Consider the following 22,176-nt stretch of genomic DNA (forward strand, 5'->3'; position numbering starts at 1 on the left):
GTCATATCATATTTAAGTATTCAATTTATTGACGTGTTTTTATGTAACAACTCTTTGTGTTCTAAAATTAGTCCTTAACTTTAATATAGCATATACGGTGAAGCAAAATAAAACAAATTTATTAATATGATCTAAATTATAATCAACTATTTATTAATGAAACAAAACTATTCATCTTCTTTTTGAATGAATAACCGTTTAATGTACGTTAAAACAGGTTTTAAAATATTTATTCAAAAATAAGAATTTAATTTCGTTTCGAACATATTTGGAACGTATAACTACTTCCGAGTATGGGAATTTTCAACGCATATCTCTTATGAGCGGTACGTCTTATGGTGGAAGTTTATTTCGTTGTTCATCTTTCATCTTGGGACAATTGAAGAAATAGAGCCCTCGCCGCTGTTATATTGATTAGCGCGCGTGCGTTTGATACACGTGATTCGCGGCTCGATTCCAGATAGAGAATACAAACATTTAATTTCAGATTCAGTCATTTTTAATTACCATGAGTCTCCTGTCACATAAAGAAAATAACTATAGGAGGTTAAACTAAAAGAAATACATAGATGTTTGAGTTAGTATGTAGTGAAAGACAGTCTAGAAGTCCTGGATATAGAAATTCAAATAGAATGTACCCATTAAGCTAACGGCATTTTACTGACTGACGGCTGATTAGCTAAACTCAGAAAGTTCTTGACCTTCAGGAATTTATAAATGTTCAAAACTAACCCAGTGCTTTTGAAACGTTGGGAAATTAAATAAGATATTATGGATTTATTTATTAGAGATCAATCGATTGGTTGGTAGTTGATTATCGATTAGTATTTCTATTTCAGTGATAAGACTAAACATGACGTATACCTACAGTTAACGTGGGATCCAAAGCTTATGAACTTCCACTGTGAAACGAACTTGGAAATCTCGCCCCAAAGGCTACCATGCTTACAATTTAACTACAAATATGCTTCTTATGGTACATATTTTTAAAAGTAAAATTCCATTTATTCTCGTCTTTGAGCCGAATTCAGTTGTAATACGGTTATTTTTTTGAATCAGTACTTTGAACAAATTATGATAAAAATGTTATATATGGTGTATTCGTGATTGTGCTATAACCTTGTGGATACGACGAAGGACAAAGGAGTTGAAAGAAAGTAAGAATTTTCTAAATGGTACCAAAGTCCGAAAACTAACAGTTTAGCCCAACCTGCCTATATTTGCATTTAATTTACACAGTAGGAAACTCGAAAGTTGTGAATCCTGTATTGAAGATTGTTTATCACGGTAATTGGTTCATTTTGTAAACTATACGAGATAACGAAATAATCTAATTTCTGCTGTAGTTCACCTAGAGGGGACATAGAGTACCTCTGAAACGAAAATAGCAAGAGAACATCTATTACAACTCAGAAGTGTTTCTGCCTCATGAAGTTTAAAACTAACATTCTGTAATTGGAAAGAGAATTTAAAATATGACGTCCAGTCTTGTTATTCTCTTACAGCTTTCAGCAACCCTGCACCTTTTCATAAACTTTAATCGCAAACTATGCTTTTAACCTTTCCAGATCGTTTCACGTAACAAAAGGAGTTACAAAGTGTGACACTTTCGAACAAATTCCATCCTTTTTTCTATCAAGATTATATTGCATTTCAACTTTCCACACATAGGCAGAGAAATAATAAAACTAATTATGTTATTTATGTCTTTTTATCGTTTGGGACACTCTTCGCCCTGAACCTCTTGTAGAAAAATGTCTCATAATATGGGTAACATTATATTAGTTTCTTCCTTTCGTGTGTTTAGTTGAACAATAATTTTGAAATCACTCTTTGAAACAGGATAATCTATCAAGTCATTTAGTTTACATGAAACAATTGTGGAGAACTATTGACACATGGCAAGTATACAGTACGCTTTCGCAGATAGGTCCCACTTATGCACGTATTTCTTTTGACTCCTTCTATTTTATACAGAACTTTTAACAAAATCACGAATACATCTTAAACATTTTATTTATTCTAATAAGTGAAATTACACTGTGTTCTGCATTTATTTTAATTTATTATATTGATGAGCCTGTTTAGAATATGTGCAACTGAAATTGCTGAAAATAGTTAATTATAGTAATCAGGAAGATTTGAATTCGAGACATCCTGATTGAGATGGAAGATCGCTAACTACTAGTCTATATTATACATGGTGTATTAAAACTAATCATCCGTTTTAGATATACAGTTAAAGGAATTTAAAACTGCACTTGTATTAAACTACTAAGGATACGTCTTTTAACTGAAACAATTATTTCTAAATAAAAGTATGGAACATTTCAATTTCAGATTTTATTGGGCATCGTTTACAAAAGGGCCACTACTGAATTGCGAATTCTTGCCCGTTTACATGAAATTAATAGTTAAATGATTTGGACTTCGTAAAAAGTACCTCACATATAAACTTTCTTCCTACGAAAGTTGTTTGCTTTCCGTAATAATTCCAATGGTAAATCCATTTACTTACTTTGCCATTTAAAATCCATTTACTTACTTTGTCATTCGATGGTTTCTCGGGGCTACATAATAAGGGACAAGTAGGATGCTACTTACAATTCGCTAACATTTTCCGATCTTAGTTATTTTCATTCTTTTAGCTCAATCGTAAATGATTTATTACTACTGGACGTTTGATCTGACACACCAGTTATATCACAAATTTTGACTAACTAATTCCTGTTTAAATAATACACTGCCTTACTGCACCATATTCAATTTTTAACATAAGACTATTTAATATTATAATTTGAAGAATAACTAGGAATACTTTATTATACATAATTGCCATACTTTATGATTACATTTCTGATTATGCAGTGTTTATTTTTTAAAGGGTGGTCTTATGTACTTAAAAATTAATTGATCCTCATATTATTTTGAGAAAGATAAACTTGTTAAAATAAAAATCTACTTAACAAAATTTAAAATTATATATAATACCTTGACCAACATTCGAAATATCATTTACAAGATATTTTGTCTTCCGAAATCAAGGATTGTATAACATTTAGGGGACAACATTACGTAATACAAGCAAATAAGTTGTGTATATTATTTGTATTTCCAATAAACTCAGAAATCATATACAAAACAGAATTTTGGAGATAAGCATAATCTAGAAGTAATTGTTTACTTGTTTATTAATGAAGGTTCAAAAAAGAAATCAATGCCAATTCACATAGACATATATAACAATTAAGTATAATATAAGCTGTGCACTTAAATTAACCAAAATTTACAAATATAACTAACTCCCTTAAAAATGTTACAATAATGTAACAAAACTGGAAAGATCATTACCACACTTTCCTATTAAAATGGGTGTTTTAATCTCTTTGATACAACTTGTATCTGGGTAAGCGTGCAAAAAATACATGTAGCGTAATGTCATAAGAAACTGTTAAACACCATTTTTCATCCCACCACGATTTACTTCAGGAAGTTACTTCAACGTGTGCATTAGCTACCAAATCCCCACAGTGCTCTTTCCTATTGGCTGTTTGATGATCTGTCAGAAATGCGAAGCACTTTGCAAAAGAAGCACAAATTTTTCTCATTTTCAGGTTCTTGGTTAAAATTTACATATACCTTTTTTGTTTATCTGCCGCGTACTTGACAGTTGCTGTATGATTCCTTGTCTATCGGTTCTCACCAGTACAACATTTCTCCTTATTTTCCTCATTTCTTGACGCTCAAGGAATTTTGACTTTGGATTATCCTCAACATTTTCAGTCCATATTTGGAACGGCTGTTCCATTGATACACCTGGATTCTTAACATTGCTGCATCGAGATCAATGTCCTCACCATCTGCAACGTTTCCCTAAAACATTTATCCAATTTGCAACAAAACGTTATGTTAGAATATTGATCTATTTCGTTACGCGTGTTTCGTACGACTGTTTCACACTACATGCATTTGTTGCGGCTTATTCACATGCAAATTCCATAAAACCGGTTTAACTAATAGGAAGCTTAGAGAAGGACCTTTTTCATATTGTCATACTATGGTAGTATTTTTAAGGAAGTTGGTTGTTTTTCTAGAAATTCGGTTACATTATGAATGCACTTTAATAACAGCAATGAGAAACGAAGAAATCATATACAAAATAGAATTTTGGAGATAAGCATAAAGAATGTGGGATTTGAATTCCAAACTTCCTGATTGCGATGCAAGATCTCTAACTATTAGTCTACATTTGCTTATTTATACATCGTGTCCCAAAAGTAAACAAAAAAAATTTAGATATAAAATAAATTGAAGAACGCACTTGTACTAAGAAAATGCATTTTTAACTGAAATACTTGTTCAATTGCATTTATCCAACAATTTGGTTCTTGTGGGTTATCAACTTTTTTAACCAAGGCTTTCAGTTAAGCGTTTGTTATTTGTGTAACGTAAATTAAAGTATTTTTCTCAAAGCATTTGAGGAACGCAATTTTCAGATATTGTTATTAATTAATAAATTTATTGCAAACATAATAGTACATTCGAAGACTAGACAATTTAAGAATATAGTGTCAACATTCTTTGTAAACCAGTTGCAAACCACCAAATAACATTGTGATTTATTTATGTCTGTTCTTAGACTGTTTCTTGTTTTTAACAAAATAACATCTTCCTTTTCTGTCTTACTGTGTCGAATGACGATAGAAATATTTGCTCATGACTTTTGCTCTAGTTTTAGTAACCACAACTATTTTATAATACTAAAATATGTAAAAAAGTTTTTATTTCCTTAGTTGAATAAATAATAAATATAAATATACTGTTGTATTTATTGCAGATCTTTTTATTAAGCATAGTTTAATTAGTTGTGATTTTTTAATGTAATTATTCCGTTGTCTGAAAACGAATGGTTAATTTTGTGACTTTATTCCTAATAACTCATGCTTTGCTTGTTAAAAGTATGACAGCTGTTTCAGGTTTTGTACGTAGATTATTTTTGGAACAGCTGTGAGCATTCGTACGTGCACCTCTGAATCCAGTCGCACAGCATGACGTTTCTACAACAGCGCGAAAACAATTGACCAACAGCTCACAAATACTGACCATAGCGCTTTCACTGTGTGCAACTCATCACTCCTCTCCCTTGTTCCGGTTCGCTGACAAGCTTCGTGCCAAAAGTCTCTATAATTAAAATATTCTATGTAAGCTTTATAGTAGTACTTTTCGGTGTGTTACTAGATAAAACGCGGTGTTTATATGGAATTTAACACAGAGGAAGAACAGAACTTTCTTGTCGCTATCTGGTGATCAAAGGCACACTCAGAATGAGAGACAAAAATTAAATTTCCGATGGGAGCTCAAGATTTTGAATCGCACGTTAAGTTGTAGGTCTTCGTTTCATACATCCTTAGTGTATAGTGGAGGCGTTAAAATACAAATTTACCATCCAAATAACTAAGCAAAACCACTTATTAGTCTATCTCTCTTGGTGGCAAGATGGTAAGGTGAGTAACGGTCAAAGTTGGGAAGATTTATCTCTCATGATGGTATGCGTACATGCCAATTGCGAGGCAACGTTAATGGTAGGAGAAGCCTTTCAATTTCCTGTGTTGTACAAGGACGTAAAACAAGAAACCGTAACCTTATTGATATATGCTTTCACATAGTATATCATAATGAAGCTCCTCCAACGAGAAAACCGCCGATTGGTCCTATGAACTGATGTAATACTTTTCCTGGGTTTTAGTGAGAATTTAGTCACGAACTAATCCAATTAACTCTTAGAATAAATGCCAATGCATTTATAGACTTGCAATATTTAATATGTATTCGACATTTTCACTTATTATACATCAATTGATACAGGCTAAATTCGCGTCTTGTATACTTACTGCTAGTGCAAAAGTTAATACCATCAACACCATATAATAATTAATACATGAATACAAGAGGGATGTTTGGAGTATATTCGGAAATCGATGTATTCGAAGACAACTATTTTAATGTTTCAAACAAGTACTATAAAACCTTACCGTGCCTCGTTATAACGATTTAGCAGAAAACATTTAAGCACTAATATTGTATAAAAATGAGAGTTAGTTTTCTTAAATATTAGAATTCAACTAATAGCCTATAATTTAACTTAAAGATTTCTCGAACTTTTGCTACAGAATGTTCATCCATAGATTCATTGTGTGGTTGCTTACTAGATGTTTCAATATGCATATCACGATTATAACTCTTTGTGCAATACATTCCATGCTTTTTTTTTTATTATATCAATATAAAAGTAATTAAGTTTCACACTTTTTTAAAAAGAAATTTACTATTTCAATGCTGCAACTTTCCTCGAAGAGCCTAGTAGTTATTACCATGGCATAAATCGAACATGATTGAACAATGTATGGAAAACACATACTGAACTTGTTAAGCCAAATATTACTGCCTACCTTCTACGATTTTTTCCATATTAACCAGAACAAGAACACAACTCCCATGTAGCTATACCCCAAATCAATATATACGTATTCAGTCAGTTTCATCATGATAACAATTGTACAAATGGACTAAAAAATAAATCATCGGTCCAATGCCAAAACTGGTAATGTGCTAAATTTGATATTTTCACCTAAGTGCACTTTAGTATTATGGGACCGACAGAACTAAATACCAAAGCCTTGTATGCAAAAGAGCACGCCGTTCTGGTTACAGTCAATTCCGGAAACGTTAATTAGTTCAATACAAAGTTCTACAACAGCAAAACTATAGGAACTGCATGAAAATGTGAAAATGCTCGGGTTCTGGCATTGGACTGACGGCATTGCATCTTTAAAAACTATACTGGTATTTTCTTTTCCCTATAAATCTGTTTAATATTTTATTTCTTGTCTATTCAGCAAGGATTCGAAAAAGAGAAGTATCTATAATAAGACACCTATTGAGCTGTCAGTATTAGAAGCGTGTTCGTTTTCTACATTGACGCATACATAACTCCCACGAATCGAAGACTAGACATCATTACCCATCATATTTTCATTGTATCGAACCTGATAACGACGTTCGAAATAAATATCTCGCTCCTCATGCTCCTTCGAGTATGCCCCCATGTCTCCTTAAATGTTCCCAGATGTGAGTTAAGAACATAAAGATTCAGGAACATACTCCACCCCATTTTACCATAGATCCTCACAAGGTTGTTTATCACATAATTCTCTGCCCTATGAGTGCTACGAAATTTTGAATTACTGGGACACAGCTCTACCAAGTATCTCTTTCTGTATGTGTCAGAGGAAACATTTAAACTGAAGAGCCTTGTCCACTTGTGGGGCTGTAAAACCTGTAGCCTTTACCTTTCTCTTAGACAACTGTGGAAACATATCTCTTAGTTAAATGTATGAACCACATGAACTCCCGCCGGGAATCGAATCCGTGTCTCCCACACCAAAGGTTCATACGCTAATCGCTTACCCACGAAGGAGCTCACATTGAGGAATGCAAAGAATATAGTAATATAGGAGACAAGCTTGGTATTATTTTAATAGAGACATTTAATAGTTATCATTCGAGGTTCTTCTGAAGTATTTACGCAATACATAAGTGGTCCATAGTTTGTCCAGATCACTAACAGATATTCCAAAATATGACTTGCTAGCCTCACATATCTTAGAACATGACTGTAATGTAAAATGGCTGTGTAATTTTATGAAGTCGCCACGAGCGCAGAAAAATGAGTTAGGAGAATGCTTAAACTTTGTTGATGTTATCTCTGAAATAGAGAATATAAGTAGATGTTTGTTATCTGACGCTTTCGTTGTACCCTGTGCATGTGTACCTTGTGTATTATGTACCTTGTATATACCTAGGTATTTTCGAAAATGCTCTATTGAAAAAATAAGAACCAGAGTTCACCGAACATCTGCCATACGAAATATTAACAATTATAGAAAGGAGATAACTCGAAAGGTTAGCAACACTGTTAAAAAAACATTTTGTTACTAGTAAACCTATTGTGGAACAGACCTAGGTTTCCAACGTGATTTTCAAAAGCTTTAACAGACTAAGCTAATATATCTTTCTTGCTAAATGAAAACGTACAAAATTTTTTCATACATAAAGATAGCAAGAAAATAATTTCATAGACCTCACTATACAGTACATACCTGAAGACCTGTTATTTTCGCCAAAATTCTTGCTTCGATGCTCCATTCGTGTGTTACAGTAATCACCTAGTTCCAAGATGTAGCCAGTTGAGATGAAAAAATATCCGAAGTATCACCTCAAAGACGCCTCCTATTACACAGCCCATATAGCTAATTTAAAACACATATTTCGTCGTGTAAGTCGCAAAACCAAAGCTTATTAGTTAAAATATCGCATTCCTGTCTTCTTTCATCGCACATTATTGGAAAATAACATTTACAACCCAAGGACAAATGGTGTGTTACATGGAAGAATTGGTGGAACAAGAAAGTGGGAGAAAACGGGTTACTCGAGAAAACCCACAAGCACAACGTTGTCCATCACAATCTTACTTGGCCGGAATCAAACCAGGGACCCCACGCACCAGAAATAAGCGCTTTATCACCACAGTGTCCCCATATTTTTTCTAGAGATATTACTCATATGTATAGTTAAGAAAATCCAATGTCCAACAACTGTCTGCACTTAAAGATAAATCCTGAGTCTAAGACTGGAATTCACTGTAGCTGGAAAGTTCCTACACTGAGAAAAAAAGACTAGGATTTCCTTGTGGATACATCGTATTTACGCGGGTACGCTCCTTAAGAAATGTAATTTCATGTATAAAAGTACAGCAGGTGGGAACACCATGCCAAGTCTAGAGTTCGGCGTCGAACTAGACTCGCTGTGATTGGATAATTTTATTCACATGATTGATTTCGTGTTAAAAACTATTACTCTCGTAAGGTAGGGAGTCACAGATTTAGAAAGAACCAAGAGGAGACACTCATAGGAAGGTAGTAACAACATTATGTACGTAAGTTACCACCGTCGGAATGGGTATGCCGTTAATTCTAGATTTGAAATGGTGGTCCCACAATACAAAATTTTCGCTAGACGGTGGTGTAGATCGTACTACTGATAAACAACATTACTTAATGTGGTGACGCGCGTAACCTGGTAAAAACACCATTTACATGCCGACTGGATTAGGCATTTCTCTCCGTGTGTGTAAATTCTAGCATTTTGTGCAAACCAAATATCACTGATTACGTACGTAGTACTATCTTCCCATGTTCTTTCCTCGAAGATTTGCTGATGTCTCTGTAAGCTGGAAATCCATAAAACTGATACTCAATGATTGATATCTTGATTTATACAGGATATTTTCAAGGATATGCAAGATTTTTCCTGACATTAAATTGGAAGAAATTGGTGACAAATTTATCACATATTGATTAACAGAGGTTCTGTTAGATGCAATGATATCTAGATATTTATTTAAAAGTAAGGATGTCAGCATCTAGACACGTCGTGAGATGTGTGTTTCAACCTAAAATGAATAATTTTAAGTATTTCGTTGACTTTGAGTTTAACAGCGAGGCTATATGAGACGTAGACCTACTGATTAACGTGGAATCCGAACCACATGAACCCCCGCCGGGAATCGAAGTCGGGTCTCCCACGCCAAAGGCTGCATAATTTTAAGTATTCAATGCTTGAGAAAGTACGATCGTCTCAAAGTGATTTAGAGATATTTATTTTCTTCTAGAAATTATTTTTATTAAATGTCTCCATAAGAAAATCCAATATGTACCACCATGGTGATGTATTTCTAATGGTTTACAGTTAATTTTAAGAAAACCTCCCTAAATGTGATTATTTTCAGGAAGCCATTCAATTTTTAATAACTTCAACATGTCTGGGAACACAGTCGTCATTTTCTATTTTTTTTTCGATTTCTTTTAAGCCTTTATGTTTAACCCTTTTAGAAGTTTCGGTAATTTATTACCATGGCGAAGTATCGTCTTTGACCGCTTATTTAGATTCTATAACAGGTATTCAAGCCAGAGGTTTTAGTAGTCAAGTTACGGATGGACTAAAGAACACCCAAGATGCGTTTTGGAAGCGGTTGGTCAACTTGGCGGCGCCAAGTGGGAGCGGAGGGTCGTGACTTTTTTATTTTTTCTTAAGTCAATTTTCAAAAATGTTTCACGCCTTTAGCTTTTACGATATCAGATTTGAACTCTGCACGCGGATTGTATTTTCCTTCGGGTATTTCTCAAAATTTTCCGAGATCAAATTGGGGCAGCGAACGATGGACGCAAGTGTTCCGAGGGGGTGTTTTTTTAGAAAAATTTCCGGTTTATCCAGATTTTTCAAGTTTAGGTATATGATACGTAAATGTGAGTGGTACCGTTGGAAAGGGCTTGTTATACCAAAGAAAATAACGTTTAAACCATGACTCGAGGCTAAATAGTAATGACGCAGCAAACTTTTATTATATATATATATATATATATATATATATATATATATATATATATATATAGGAGTGTATATATAGAGAGAGCCTAAATTCAGACTTTCAACAATTTTTTCGCCCTTTGTTTTGAAGATACCAGATTGAAATTTTGCACACGCATTATATAAATAACAACGTACATTTATAAAAAAATCATATACCTAGTCCTAGGCCAGAGGGGCAAAATACTTGGATTGGATTTTCAAAAATACTTCCGGGTTTTTCCCTAATTTTCCGGTTCGAGTGTATGATAAGGACATGTGCCTAATACCATTGAAAACGGATTATTATACTTAAAAAAATGGTATTTGAACCATGACAAAAGGTCAAATAGGAATGACGCAGTACATTTTTTTAAATATTTCTTTATTTATATGTATATACATCTATGAGAAATGGGTCACTTCCCAACTTTTAAAAATTTCTGCCGACCTCAGTTTTTAAGATACAAGAACGAAATTTTGCACACGTATTATGTACATAACTAGGTATTCTTATTTTTTAATAAAAAAAAAGTTCAGTTCCCTACGTGAACCGAGGCTTGAGCCATAGGGGCACAAAAAAATTCGGGAAAAGTTTCTCGATTTTTTTTTATTATTTTCTTGTTTCTGCTGTATAATACGGACAAGAGAGTGGTACCGTTGAAAAGTATGATCTATCGTTTAAAAAGCGACTTATGAACCATGATCCTACGATAAAAGTAATAAAGTAGTAGGTGTTTGAGAGAAAGTCTAAACTTTATCTCAAAAAGTGGAAATCCTAAAAAAGTTAACATTTCTTATTCTTTACCCATAAGCAATGATACTAACTTCGAAGAATATATCAACAAACAACGCAACAGACAATTGTAAATGTTAAGATGATTAACCAAACAAATATAAACTTTGAGAGCGCTGACGCCTTCCTATACGTATTTCGTTGTATTACGCTGTATTTCGTTGACACCCTGACATCGACAGTAACGTTTGGATTGGTCCAAAGAACATCGGAACTTTACCGAGCAAGTGTGTGGTCAGGTTCTCTTCCCTAATGAGGGCAGATCCAATTTCAGTGGTTATCCTGGACATCCACTTAACTGAGGAGAGGTGTGAACCAGGCCGGTAGCCAGCCCAAAAATGTAAGGGGGGTCGGCTGAAGTTAGGGGAGCCCGACCCAACCATATAATAGTTCATTTGCATGCCTACCGTGAAAATTTTAGGGGGGGCCGGCCCCCCTAGACCCCCTGGATACGGGCCTGGTGTGAACACACAATGTACCTAGGCACATTATCAAACGTGATCATTTTGTTTGCCTGGTGTTCTTTTATAAAGGCATGATGTTGTATAGTAATACGGACCACTGTACACTCATCAATGAACATTATTGCGACATAGTACTTCTTTCCTTTAGATAGCTTTTTAGAGGTACATCGAAGGGTGCAGGTGGCGGATCTATTAGAACAAGCAAATATTCATTAAATGGACTGATCTTTCTCTTCCACCGACTGGAAAGCCATCAAGCACGTTTGAGTTGCTATGGATAGAATGAAATGAAATGAAATCTTTGTTTTACGTCCCACGCTTATGCCGGTTAGGCTAAAGGAGACGGTGATGATGAGAGATGAGTGAAATGGTGGAATGAATAAAGTGGGAGGAAACGGGAGAACCCCGAAAAAACCCACGAGCACGGTATTTGTCCACCACAAATTTCACTTGGCGGGGGCTGGGATCGAACCCGTGACCCCAAGCACCAGAGGTGAACGCTCTACCACTGAGCCACCACGCCCCCCTTGCTATGGATAGACACCTTACAGCACATCCAAACGCATGAAGGACCATCCTGCAAATGTCAACAACGCTGGTGAAGCAGTGAAACTCTATATCACAACAACTCATTTCCAACTTTGTTACAGACTATGGATCACAGTCCATTGTTATTATACACACTTTTAAGAACCATTTCAATCTTCCTGTAATGTCAGTTGTCATCATTATTCACAGTACTTTCAAGTAAGTTATTCTGTCTGTATAAAAGTGTCATTTTTGGTCTTACATTCTTTTGTTTCAATCTTGTTTCCTTTATAATACTATAGCACTGCTTCCTATGTAACAGGTCGCGGTAGCTCAGTGGTAGATCGTTCACCTCTGGTGAAAGGAGTCCTTGGATCGATCCCAGCTCGTACAAGTGAAGTTTCTGGTGGACAAACACCGTGTGCGTGGGTTTTCTCTAGATTTTCACGTTCCCTCTCACTTTCTTCGTTCCACCATTTCAGTCATTTCTCATCATCGCCGTCTCTTTTAGACTAGCTGGCATAATCGTAAAACGTAAAATTTAAAGATTTTTGCTTATATTCAGTAACATGAGTGTATAAATGAACAAGTGAAGAATACTGTGAACGGAGTTGCACAACTTTTCTAAGCAATAAATGATACTTTATAATATTTTGTATGTATATATATATATATAGTTTTGCCAAAAACACTGCTTTTGACATACATTCAAAAAATATCTAGAGACAAGCCATAAATCTCCTATGACAAACTGTTAAGAAACACGCTCCTGTAAGTCGTACGATGTACTTCACTTCACGTCTCCACAATTGCTCTTTTTATATAAACAAAATCTTACTTTGAAGCTATTTAGTCAGTAGAAACGGTTGCCAGACACGTATCCTACTCAAACAAGAAAAAATCTTTCTATCTTTTATTCTTCTCGAAACAAAAAGTTTCTTCTTCCGCATGTCAACTTTTTTCTTTCTTTTCAATTTCTTTCTGTTCCTAGACATTTCGCATTTTGCCATTTCTACGTTGTTGTTTCGTTGTTTTGTTATACTTTTTTTAAAATGTTTTTCCTGTTTTCGTCTGAGGTTCTGAGGAATTAAGCTCGGTTCCTGCCTCAGTGGACACGTTGCAATGTCTCTACCCTTAGAAGTTAAGACCTTTCCCCCATTTCACTTTTACTGTTCTACTTTTATGTCTTATCTCCCTTTTCTTTGCTTTTGTGTGTTCCTTCGTTCGTTATTTTTTAAATTTGTCTTTTTGTATTGGGATAAAGGACGGTGTGTACTTTGTAGATACAAGACAGAGGAGTTAAGAAAAGAGAGAGGGAAAGATAATAATGGCTAAACAAACAAAAGTCAGCACTATAAAGCATTTTGTCATTAGTTATATGAAAAGTACAGTAGCTCTAATTAATATTGCTTCTCTGTTTGAGAGACAATGAAAGTTCATGCCAAGTACACACACACACACACACACTCACACGTGTGTGTGTGTGTACTTGGCGTGAACTTTCATATACACAAAGTGTCCTTTGCTTCTGGCCTTAAAGCTTCCGCTTTTTACCTCTCCCTCTGTAATTACCACTGAAATTAGGGGAACTTTTCCTGTTACTTTCACTTTTGCAAACATAAGCCGGATTATTTGTTTTCACTTCTAAAAAAATGTAATAAAAAAATTCCGTTGCTTTCAGGTATTTTCGTTACAAGGATAACTTAAAATTGCCTATCTTCTTTTCAAAATAAAATCTGAAACCAATGAATTTAGCAGACGAATAAACAATGCGATTAAAAGAAAAAGAAAATTACACACATACACACACACATAAAATCTAGTTTGATTCTCGCTTCAGATTTTCTTTTTGCTTCTCTCTTTAACCATTTTTTTAAATTTATTGGAATTCCATAGTGATTGGCCAATAGGCTAGCTCACGTGCTTTCTGTGATCGTTGTCCCGGAGTCGACTTGTTGCGTGTGCTTACCTTGGATAAAGCCCGAATAATGGTTGGGAATTGGGATCCTCTTTTTTAAATTCCCAACCATTGGGATCCCCTTTTTATCAAACACATGTATTACAGATGGCTAAGAATTCCAAATACCAGAAACTATATTTTCCGAAACTGGAAATTTTATTTTGTTAAATTCGAAAAAAAAAGAATGGATTTTGGTATTATAAACGGTTTGAATGGGTCAACGATATCACACAAGTACTACTTGTATGAGCAAAAATCAATGCACAGATTTCAGTACAACTCTTAAGGATAACAGGGCTGGCAACACTGAACATTACTACAACACTCTCGGATTAATTCCTACTTGTAAATATATATGTGCGTCCCTCTAAATTCTGTTGCATAACCAAACTTTGCACAAATGCCTTCCTCTAAAACAATTAGAAGATAAGGAATGTCAAATATAAGCAATAAAATTTCGTAAGTAGTACAATATTTTCACCAACATTTTACACTTTTCTACCGGGTTTGTCCCAAAAGTTCAAGGAATGACTTTTTGAAATAATTTATCCAATATCAGTTTTCAAATTCTTTACATCAGTTACTATATTTTCAGAACTTTTCAAAGTATCAGCCCCCTGCTTCGATGCACCGTTACCAACGTTTTACTCAATCATTGAAGGTGCCCTAGAAGTCGTCAAAGGGAATCTCCTCCAGTAAGGTTGTCGCGGCTGCTTTTACCACCTTCAGCGTCCCAGGCCGAGTTCCTTTCAGGACTATTTTGATCCTTGGGAACAAAAGGAAATCAGCTGGTGCCAGATCGGGATTGCATAACGCTGCTCCAAAAACGTCCATTTTTTGCTCGACGAAAGTGCACTAGATACCTCTGTGCAAAGCGTGACTCTGCCTCAACAACTGGCCGAAGGCGACTGATATCGGTCATGTTTCCAAGCTTAGATTCCCCACAAACTTCTCCGCCCGAAGCTTCGCCCCGTCCGCCAGCATTGCCAACCATAAAGCATAATTCCGCGAACTTATGGGACAATCCCTGTGTGAGCAAGTAGGCCTATACAACCTCGAGCACAAACATTAAGAATTCACAACTTAAATGAAGCAAAAGAATGAAATAGGCACTCAGCAATGCTCGTATTGTGTATCGAAACAGACATAAATCCAAAACTCCCTTTTCTTGGTCCATTTAGTGAACAAAAGAATCACGCCAACTTTTGGTCATTTTGGACATATTTCATGTTTAAAATAGGCACTGACGCGAGACGAGACATGAGAAATGCCAAAGTCTCGTCTCTTGTTTCGCAAAAATATTTGAGTCTCATCTCTTGTTCATCTTTATCAATATTCTAAATCAAAGACTTTCATCTTTTATTCAATTTTCTGTGAAGAAACGCCCTCTTTCAGCACTCACGCGAGAAATCGTTTCCCATTAAAATTTAATAAATAAATACTAGGTAAATAAATAAATCAGGTATGTCTTCAGGTTTCGAGGTGGAGAGGGTATTAACTTAAGCAAATGCAATTTCGTTACTGCAATTCCATTATTCAACATTTCCCCTTATGGATATGCATGTCTTTACAGGTATTTCTTTATCTTATATCAATAAGGAATTTAGAGGAAACTCTTTTCATTAATATCGGAATTGGGTGGGTGGGGTTGGTTTTTAAGCATAGATATGATTAATAGTAGCTTCTTTTTTCTTTAAAAATTCTATAATTTACGGACTGCAGCCCGAAAGCCCCCTCCCTGTGACCGCCCCTGCGTTATATAATAATAAACTACACTACAATTCTCAAATAAATAACTTCTCTGACATTCCCATTTAAGTTGCTATTTTATTCCATTCTCTATTTAAAACGTGCCTATGATAATGTTGTTTATGTTTCTTATTCCATATTGCTGGAACATGCATCATCAGTTCTATTAGTATGTCTTTCATAACCAGTCTATAATAGTACAGCAAAAACTCTCGAGCATAGACACACACAATCCTCTGCAGACGAAATTCTAAACAAATGAAGACTTTATTCCGTGCAGCGCTTCAGGGAGAGCCAACGAGAACACGAGCCACAGCGATGCTTCCGCTGAACATCAATGTAAAAACAAACTCGGTTGTTTATCATCGCGACCACTAACTCACCCTCGCGGTCGACCTCTAGGTCGCGATGTAGCGTGCATCTTCGGCATGCGCTTACTCATTTGAATGCATGGGTTTGTGCCAGTATCGAGGGTGCGACCGCGACTTAAACCTCGACCTCGATCGCGAGTTCTCTTCGACATGTTCGTACCCTTACTGTTCAGTGATTTTCTTGCATTTTCGTACATCTGTTTGCCATCTGACAGTAAGTCTAGATTCAAAACAGAGATCAACAATGCACTTGAAGCATAAAGTTAAAAATGATCCATAACTGATACGAAAAGTTAAAGATTTATAAAAGTGGTATTCGCAGCGCACTCTTTGTACGGAAGGAAAGCAAACTATATAACTAGTATTGTTCTTTTGAAAACCTGGTATCAAAGTTTAAATATTTGATATATATATGTACACTTTTCCAGAATTGTTTTCGCCACTTCGTCACTACTATTTACAGAAACATGTTTTTTTCTTGTGTGTTTGTGTGTTTGTCTGTGTATACAAGACTTGAAAATGACAATTCAGATTGCAAAACTTTTTTTTAGCTTTATCATTATGCGGATATATTTTTTAACGATAGATAAAACGAAAGAGAACAGCTTGGTATGTAGTATTAAAATTCAAACTTAGTAATACGAATGTGATAAAAATAAGCCGAAGAAATAATTTCACTGCAAACTGCAAAATAAAGGGTGGTTATAATTAAAGGGCCGTTATTCACGACGGTCCAGCGCTGACTGTAATCAACGTATTACATTGAAATTTGGAAAATGAGCTAATGAGATCATGCAGAAGCGAGTTACACTGGAAAATATTAGTTCCACTTTCCGCCACCAGGGAAAAATTTGGCGCTATACCTAATAGGAAAGTGGAAACGGTCCTGAATGTATGGATAAGGCGATTATTTAGGTCCAAGAGGTTAAACATGTGAAATAAATGTAATGCAAACAAGGTGAAGAGCGGTGCAAAGAGAACAACTTTAGGAACAATGGGAGAGTAACAAAAGGTAAAACTTCATTTCCATTTAATGGTAACAAAACGTGCAATGGGTGTAACTTTATTAACATTTGCTGTTAAAGTGACCAATTTACACAATATGCTCTATTGCCCACCAATCATATCAACGACATATTGTATCCGCAAAACGGCGTGCGCAACAGTTTTTCGCAGCGATTCTGGCGGAATTGATATGACTTGTCACCTTATGCTGTCGTTGACATTCGCCAGCGACTAAACATTTCCCTGGTACAAGGGACTCAAGTACAATTACCAAAGTTAAGCCAAGGTTTGTACGATGTGCTTAAGTAGATGAAAAACATGATACTGTTTTCTACCATTACAACAGTTATCTATAGTATCTGGAAATTAATGTTTTTAAGCTCTAAAACGAGCTTAAGATAGAAATAATAGAGATAAAATATATCCAAAGATAAAATATATCCGAAATATTAAAGATAAAATATATAAGTGGACCTGATTCCCTTGTTCATAGAAGGTCCAGGTTAAGGCGAATTTATTTTTTTAAAAAAAGAGCTAGTAGAGCATTCACCTCTAGTGCGAGTAGTCCCTAGTTAGATACCAGGTCAAATGCACTTATGGTGGAAAACATATCTGTGGGTTTCCTCGGAATTCTCCCGTACACTTCCATATTTCTTATTACAGAAATTGTTTTGTAGTTATTCACTTTTACTGGAAATCCGCCTCCTTTGGCTTACAGGGTATAACTGAGGAGGTTTAATTAAAATTTGTTTCTTTTTAACTATATTTTGGCTCTAATAAACATGGCTGTATTTGAATATGAAAGAAGTAAAGAATAATTAATTAAATGAGTTGATGTTTGTATCCTCGTTAGTACAATTATTTATAGTCTTTAAGAGATATTTCTATTTTAATAAATAAATAAATTTAACAACCTCCTGCATTCTTTTTCTTGGTTTGTTAGAGTAAACAATCCCTTAGACTTGATGTAATTTGAGATTTAATAAGAGATGAGACATAACTATAAAAGATTAGAAATTTTTATGTTAATACAATAGTTGAAAATAAACTTTTTAGTCTATGAGCGTATCTTCACTCATTTTATTTTTGTTTTCCTTTTTCATGGTTTATATTAAAGAATCTGTTTGTTTCTAGTGAAGGGTATAGTGCCCATATCCCCGTATTGTATAATATATCAGTCTAATAATTTACATATTCATGACTTTACTGAAACGTACACATCTACCATATGCATGTTTTATTATTCGTCCTTTTTTTATTATTTCATATTCTTTTTGTTTGGTTTCTGTTTTTTGTTGGTTTGTCTTTTGATTTATTATAATGCATTCTTTTGTTTCTTTTTTTTTTAAACAAACGTATAGTTGTAGCCTGTATTTTTAATAGAATTACATACAGGATAATATATTATTGTAATCATAGATATATTTCTCGGTTCCATTGTGTTTCTGTCTAGTTCTTTCACAATGAAATGAAAATTTAATTAAACAAAACGGAAACGTTGAAAGTATCAGTAAGTAATATTTGAATGAATAACAAGAATTTTTAATAAATGTTGACACATATATTCGAAAGAAAAAATAATATATTTTGTTAATATTTATGAATATAAAATAACACATTAAAAAAAGTGCTGAAAGGTTGTTAGAAAACTCTTGATTAAGATTATAAAAGTACTAGCGAATACATCCACGTATTACTCTGAAAAATTTTTTGGATTCTTCCTTCTGCACCTTTCATATTAGAATTCGTATGAACTCGAAGTTTTCAACAAATTCTGCACAAGAATTGCACAAGAGTCTCTTTTTCCTTTAACTGTGTCATGAAGTTTTCAGTGAGACAACCAAATTCATTTTTATCTAATTGACACAAACACGGCACAAAAGACAGCTCTTAATAAGTTAATGTACTCGACGGTAAGTTTCTTACACGCCACACATAAGTAATCTATTTGTTTTCAGGTCAACTGTTTGTCCGAAAATGTTTATCGTGCGAACCTTTTGAAGTGGAAACACATAAAGATGTTCTCCAGATTTTATTTCGTAAAGCTGATGGATAATTATAATGAATCCTTTTGTGTTTCTTTTGTCCAAAATCTACTGTTCAAAATAAGAAGATTTGTTATATATTTTGCACCCATCTGTTGGTTGCTCAACACATATGTCATGTCAATTGCGAAACCCTTTCGGTAAATATTATATTGTAATATCCCACATGGTGTTGTGTATAAACAATTCTACACGCCAGTGTTTACAAACACCACCACGTGGTTTAGCAAGAAAATTACACACACACGGTGGATCTACTATCACCTGCAGACGACGGGCTTCTGACCCCTCCCACGGAGCAGACGATGTCAACGGAGCAGCAGCGCCACCGTCACCCAAGGACCTCTATAAATTGGCTGAACAAAGGCAATTGGATACCATTTTTCTAGCCTCCTTCCTACTGTTTGCCACGGAACATTAGGAGTAGCCTAACCCCAGGGCTTCTAGTCTGCTTCGGGACTACGCCTATCCTATCTCCTGACTTAGCCTGCTCCGGGGCTCTGTCTGGGAATCCCAACCTAAGCTGCTTAGCGTAACTCGGGGCTTTGTTGGCCAGTTGACTTTCCTTCTGCTTGCCACGGAGCATAGGATCCCTACTCTACTCTGCTTAGCCTGCTTCTGTAGAGATCCTGTCTGCGACCTTACGGTCAAAGACTACCTGTAACTAACCTTGCAAACTTAGAGATTATTTGTATAGTATTTTGTAAAAATACTTTTATAGTGAAACTTTTACAATAAATGCCGGTAGTGGGAGTCGATTCCGGACGCTCTTTTATTAATGCTCTACCTTTAACCTATATGGAACAAAGTTTTACAATATTTATTATTATTATTATTATTATTACACGTAATAAAGACTACTAATTGTAATTTTGTCGTATACAGCACACCGTAACCTAAACATAAAAAATAATATATGCGTTTTTGTGCATCATGTTTACGGGGGCAAAAAAATCAAACTGAAGTTATCAAATAGCAAATTTATTTAAACAAGAAGTTGAGCTACTTTGGCACCCACATAACTACAATAACCATTACATAATTGTATAAAACAGTAATTTCATTCTAATAGATTGACTATAGAAGATGACTTCTACAATGAATTTGAATTTTTAACGTACAGTTCGTAAAATGATTTTTGTTCATGTTTTTAGCGATTTGTATCCCTCTGCAGCGATCCTGAATAAACCAACGTCTGACACTGTGTCACCATGTCCAAATCGCATAACATTACAAATTGTGAATGTTTGTTGTGTAGACATACAGCGTTTATGGACCTAATGTTTCAATTGATGCCACAACTATGAGAATCTACTGTTCCAAAGTCATGACAAAGCCAAAGTACCTTATTCTGGATACAATAAATGGAGATTATTGCTTCCAAAGTATGAGTAGCTTAATATCTTCACTTGGACTAACAGTTATCTAATCACGTTTTAAGAACAAATGCCCCCTATTATCTCCACTTGGGCTAACCGTTATCTAATCATGTTTTAAGAACGCATGTAGTCCATTGTCTCCACTTGGAACAACCCTTACCTAACCATACTTGAAGAGCATGTGTAAGCTACTGTTTTTACTGGGAACAATCGTCACTTAACCATATTTCAAGAGCATATGCAGGTTACTATATCCACTCGGAACAACCGTTACCTAACCATACTTCAAAAATTTGTGTTCCCTACTATCTCCACTTGAAAACAACAGTAATGATCTTATATTCATACTAGAGGATGTTCCCCTTCATCATTTTGCACGTATTTGGTAATTTCTGGCACACATGTCACGTGTTTTCTTGCTGAAGTAGTCAAAAATGTTCCAGACTTAGACATCCACTTGACTTTTGTGTGGAATATAGTGGAAGATTTTGGTGCCTGTGTGAACTTACAGCACTGTAGTGTCATTGTAATGTATATTGAAAAATTCGTTTGAAGTGATCAATTAGTACTAAAATCATTAAATATTTCTAACACGGAGTTACCGTTTCCTGTACGAGTACAGCCAGAACTTCAGAAATTTATTTCCGAAGCAAGAATAGAGCTAAATTTTGTAATAAACTAGGATGTTTAATAAAAAAAGGGATAAACTATACGCACCATCTATAATCTGTTAGTAATGTTTTAATACCATGTAATCAAATTAATTTATAATTAATAATTGCAATATACTTTACTAAAAATAAGCTTAATTATGACTGGAAAGTAAACGCAATAAATTAAATTACGATTTGTATAAGCGAAGTTAGTCCATAAACTACTAAACTTACTGCGATTATTCTGCTTAATATATCCAGTCTTCGTTGATAATAATAATAATAATAATAATAATAATAATAATAATAATAATAATAATAATAATAATAATAATAATAATAATAATAAGAAGAAGAAGAAGAAGAAGAAAGTTCACAGAAACGAAGAAAGAATTGATACAAAAGTAAGATATCAAATATTATTCTATACTTAGAATTAGATACTATATTATTATTATATGTGTCATCACTATTATTAATAAAAAAAATAAGTAAGTGTGTTGCAATGTTGTGAGCGTTTAGTGAAGTATGTCGTCCGTCAAGAAAGGTTGGAAACCACTCTCATAGTGGAAGAAATGCCTGAATGGCTATTATTATGTTAGAACACAAAGAAAACATTTTCTTTACGCCAATAAGATTTAATAAATTTAATGAGAGTAAAACTTAACAAGCGAAATTCGTATCACAGTGTGATCCTACAGGAGATTTCTAAACTATGCCAATTCAATACTTCAAGTAGTACATCTACGTATAACTAATGTT

This window comes from Thermobia domestica, chromosome 12 (genome assembly GCF_964235325.1).
Source record: "Thermobia domestica chromosome 12, izTheDome1.hap1.1, whole genome shotgun sequence".
Taxonomy (NCBI): domain Eukaryota; kingdom Metazoa; phylum Arthropoda; class Insecta; order Zygentoma; family Lepismatidae; genus Thermobia; species Thermobia domestica.